Genomic DNA, 5,273 nt, shown 5'->3' with positions numbered 1-5,273 from the left:
TGAATGGAGATCTGATTGAAGTCATTGGATCAGGCTGTGGAGGGGTGGGCGGTGGCATAAAGGCGGACTTAACATTTGAATGGAGAAACTCTAGCGATTTTAACTGCTGAAGATATATTTGAATTTCCTCTCTCATTCCTTCCTTGCCAAGGAGGTGGGGGGGGGGGCGGGGGGGGGATGGTGGGGTGGCCCATTGTCAGTCTGAAGACAGTCACACATGTAACTGCACTAATTCACGTCTGCCTATTTCAACATGTTCTGAATTCTATCTAGCCATTTTGCACTACCTATGTTTAGTCACTAACAGTCTCCATTAAAAGCTATTCACACTCCCAGCCTAATCGTTATCCATTAGTTTGTCCAATTCTTCTTCTCTCTCTGAGTTCTATACCGACCTACTGTTCACTTCTTATCCGAACCCCACCACCGTATCTTCTTGATATCGACCAACAGTTTTTTTTTGTTACCATCAGCTCGGGGGCAGGGTCACTGCACCCAAAACGCTAGCTCTCATTTCTCTTCTCAGATGCTGCCAGACATACTAAGCTGTTCCAGGACCTTCTGCTTTTGCCCTGTTCCTTGGTGCACATCTCTGTCTCATGTCTATTGATACTGTGAATGATCGAGGAAGAAAGGTCGTGCATGTGCCCTATTGGAAGCCTGAGATTGTCCATGCTGAATGATCCCCTGCACCGAAGACAGAACTCTGTTCATGTTGAAAATTTCTCTTGTGGATTGATCCTATTGCAATGCGAGTCATATGCATCAACATCTTACGTTGATTAATACAGCAATCATGTGAATGTACCGCAGTTCTATCTTGGACTTGATGGACAACAGAGAGTGAGAAAAAGAACCTCATGTCAAACCTGAACTGACTGGTGTTTCCACAGGAAGAAGAATTTAGTGACTTCTTTTTCAGATAGACAACACTTAAACCCTTGCTCATTGTGAAAATGTGCCATTGGTTATCAAAGCTAAAGGATATATCGGCGCAAAGGCTGAAACAGCGTTTGTCACTGATATTACCGGAATTATCTCCCTCCAGTGTCATAGTAGAGTTGCGTTAGTAAATGGGAGAACTGAGTGAATCACCTTACATGTGCAGCTGGGGCAGAGTACTTGTCTGGTAAAATATCGGTACAAAATGCAGGACGAGGGACTGAGGTTTTTTGAGCCGTTTCACATCGCGACTGAGACGGTATTGGAGGTTTTGACAGGCTAAAATTGGGCAAATCCCCAGCTCGGGATGGAGTTGCGTCTTACTTTGCTTTCTGCGACAAGAGATAAAATTACATGTGCTCTGACCATTAATTTACATTACATTTTGTCCACCTGCCAGAAGTTAGATGACTGCAGGACTACTGATGTGATTCAAGTTTTCAATAAGGCTGGCAGATATAATACAGCGAATTACATAGCTGTGTGACGAAACTGTTGGAGGAGCAACATTTCCAGACAAAGTTTGACCAGCGAGGGTTTTGTCAGAGGCAGTTATACTTGACAGATCAGATGAAGTATTTTTTCAGGAAGTGATGAGATGTGTAAACGAGGGTAGTGAGGTTGATTTATGTTATGAGGACGTTAGAAAGCCTTTGCTAAGATCCCACACCGGAGATTGGTAACAGGGTTTAAAAAAATGGATTCACGGTCACGTCGTAACTTCGATCCAAACTTATTTGGGTGGTTGGAGAAAGGATGGTGCCGTTTCTGTGACGTGGAGCTGGTATTCAGTGGTGTACCACAAGGATCAATGCTGTGTCCCTTCATGTTTGTGATCCTACGAAACAATGTACAAATAATGTGGGGGAAATGATAAGGACGTTTGAGGAGGATATGAAGTTTGGCAAAGTGGTTAACAGTCAGTATGAACGTCTTAGGTTCCAGGATTTTAGAGGTGGCTTTGTCAAATGGGCAGATAGTGGGAGCTGAAAATAACAATAAAAACATCAGGCGATGCATTTAGTAAGGAACACGTCATGGGAGTACTCACAGAACGGTAGGGCACTGGAAAACGCAAAGGAACATTGTGACCTTGCATGTGGGTCTACAGATTCTTGAAGGCAGCAGAATCTAGTAGTAAAGAAGACAAGCACGACTTCATCAGCTAATGCAAAGATTACGAGAGCAGGAAATTTTGTGTCACATGTAGAAAAGTTCGTGAATAAAGCATTTGGCACGCTTGCCTTCATTAGTCAGAACATCGATTCTTGGACTTCACATATCATGTTGAGGCTGTACAGAACATTAGTGAGGCCACACTTACAATACTGCTGATATTTCCGATCATTTTCAACAGGAAAGATGTTGTTCGACTTGAAAGAATGCAGAGAAGATTTACAAGGATGTTGCAGTTTCGAGATGGCTAGAGTTGAAAGGAGAGAGTGTTTGAGCAGGGGCTTTTCCCAGCAGTGTTCCAGGCTGGTGTGTAAACTTCTAGACGTTTACAAAAGCATGATGAGGGGTGGATAGGTGACTTGTCTAGGTCTTCTTTTAACCCAGGATGGTGGAGTTCAAAGCGAGAGGGCTCAAGTTTAACTTATTTCACACGGACACAATAAATAAGGGACAAAGAGTGATAGAGCGATATTTGGAATTCCAAAAGGCTTCATTTCAGCTTAGTCTTCGATTTAAAAAAAAGAGTATGTTCGTGGTGAAAATAGTTTGGAAGTTAAACCGTGAATGGAATCTTAATTGTATTAAAATTGAGTGTGAAGAGATGAGGAAGTTTTTAAGCAAGATAGTGACAAATGTAATGGAGAATGAGATGTTTGTCAGGAACCTTTAATATTGATCCTTTAAGTTAAATGAGATTTTTCTGGACACTAAAATGCAGAGGTATCTGGTTGCCCTGCTTTCTGAATCAAATTGACATGGTCTGCAGTGGTAGCAACTGATGAGGAATGCAAAAAGTCTTTTATTTTCATTTGTTCAGCAGTGCCTGGGCCAACATTTATTTCCCCATTCCAATCAGCAATTGTGACAGTGAGACCCTGATCGAAACACTGCACTTTATATTTTTGGGAGAAACGAAGTATAGTAGTTATTAAGTTGTGGCTTTCTCATTTCCTGCTCCCAGTTTAATGTTCTACGATTCAGTTGAACTGAGGGAACGCAGGGTTTCTCCAGCAATTATTGCTTGTGGTTCAGATTTCCAGCATCCACAGTTTATTCTTATTTAGTAGTCTGGATGATCTGAGTGATATGAGCAATAGAATGTTGCAAGCTGCCAAACATGTGACAAAAGAATACAACGGAGTCGCAGCAAGTTCATCAATTATTTTCCGAAGCAGATGAGCAGAGGTGGGGTAGAGTCAAAAAATGTTGTGCACGTCACGCAGCATCCGGGGAGCCGGAAATTCGTTGTTTCGCACAAACGCTGTTCATCAGAAATGCTCGAAGCGTCGATTCTCCTGCTCCTCAGATGTTGCCTGACAGAATGTGCTTTCCAGGTGCTGCACTTATTGATTTTGATCTCCAACATCTAAACTAATCTCTTGCTGCTGAGGTGCGGTACGGTCAGGTACTGTTCCTGAGATGCAATAATGCGGTCATAATGATAGAATGGACATGCACTTGGAAACATATCTGGGATGCAATATTATTCTCCCACTCCCACTATGCCAAAGAAAGGCTGTATAGATGGAGCTTGTTGTTACAGCCAGTAATTTCACAATTGTGCATTTGGCAGGTCGCGGAAACGTGATTTCCCATCCATTGTCGAGACTCGAATTAGATACGGAGACGTTCGGACTTGGGTCGGCCACGGCCTGAATTTGAAAGTGGGTTTGCATGTTTGCAGGTGTATAATCAGTGTAGTGTATATTTGTCTCTTAGAGTGTCTTAGAGTGATAACTAGTTTTATTATTTGAGGGGTTTTATAAGTGAAACCATCAACAGAATATTGATTTTCATTTTTCTTTGATGATGTAAATCTGAACCAAAAACGAGAGTTCTTGCAGAAATTCAGCAGGCCTGGCGACATATGTGGAGAGAAACCGAGTTAAAGTTTCAGATCGACAGAACACGTCAGTTATACATTTCTTTACTATAATGCTGGGAAAACTATCAATCGTATCTGTCGAATCAGGATATTTGTCAAAATATCTCAATGGCTGACAGCTGTCATGTTCACAAATTCGAAAGGAATTTATTTGCTCCAATGCTGCTTCCGTTGCTCTCAGCTCTTGAAAGACTGTGCTTAAACGATTGCCTTTTCTCGTTTCCTTTCTGTCAGCTGACAGCAATGCCAAGTGGAGAATTGGTCCCTTCAGTGTCTAACTCAGCATGTGTCTGCATTGTCACTCTTTGTGTCTGTGCATCCACCTCATCCTCTTCCTCTGTCACATTCTCCGACACTCTGTCTGTCCGTACAGCTCATTACATATTTCTGCACTCAGACATCTTGAGTGTGCAGCTACTAAGAGGCTTTTTGCCCACTGACTGGAGTGTGGAGAACTGGGCTCACATTCTCCGTATAATGTGTCTGTCACTTAAAACTCAGGCAAGGCGACATTTCTTCCTCAAACAATTATGACTGTTTCTCATTCAAAACAGAATTCCTAATCCAGAAGAAAGAAAACAAAACGCAATTACAACTAAAGAAGCACAGCGATGTATATACTGTTGGTTTAAATGAACGGTGACATCAGAGAACGAGAGTGATCAGCTAGTGGTGTCTCTGCCATGACCACAAAATTCCCCTGTAAGTCTGCAACGTCTCCTGCCTCATCTCGTTATTCCTACCAAACCGGGAATGAAGAAGTGGAATAAAAGAGGAGGAGAAGCAGAATTGCTTCTGGAATAATAGTAAGAAACCAGCGAATTTATCAATAATTCGGAATTGAAAACGGATACAGCATTCACTGTCAGAACATAACCTGGATCACCAAATCTTAACAGCGGAGAAGTACAACACGGCACAGACTTCTTGACACAACATTTGCAAAGTGTTGAAACACGGAGCCCAAGTACGAGCACAACAAGCAGGCGCTGTTGGGAGTTGAACCCAGGATCGCCTGTTAACGGGACAGGCGCTTTAACCAACTAAGCCACAGCGCCACACCGCTGTGGTGTTTGAACATCCATATGTGAACTTACTTAACCACTTCCTCAGTTTTTTGATCAACTTTGCTCACTGAGAATTGCAATCAATCATCCAATTTTCAAATACAAACAGTTGACAGCTGAACATTCTCCACTAAAAAGGCACATAAAAAGATAATCTCTTCTTGCATTAATTTCAAACTGATACTTTCACCTGTTCAAACTGA

The 5,273-nt window shown here is 42.2% G+C and overlaps 1 non-coding gene across 1 annotated transcript; it reads right to left on the bottom strand.

The window, feature by feature from the left end:
- Positions 1-4,987: 4,987 nt before the first annotated feature.
- On the bottom strand, positions 4,988-5,061 carry trnat-cgu (transfer RNA threonine (anticodon CGU)). The gene has a single exon. It is a non-coding gene; the product is annotated as a tRNA-Thr (tRNA).
- Between the last annotated feature and the right edge of the window lie 212 nt (positions 5,062-5,273).

Source organism: Chiloscyllium punctatum, chromosome 35 (assembly GCF_047496795.1).
Source record: "Chiloscyllium punctatum isolate Juve2018m chromosome 35, sChiPun1.3, whole genome shotgun sequence".
NCBI classification, from domain to species: domain Eukaryota; kingdom Metazoa; phylum Chordata; class Chondrichthyes; order Orectolobiformes; family Hemiscylliidae; genus Chiloscyllium; species Chiloscyllium punctatum.
Note: the sequence above shows the minus strand (reverse complement) of the source record. Positions and strands in the feature narration are given on the sequence as shown.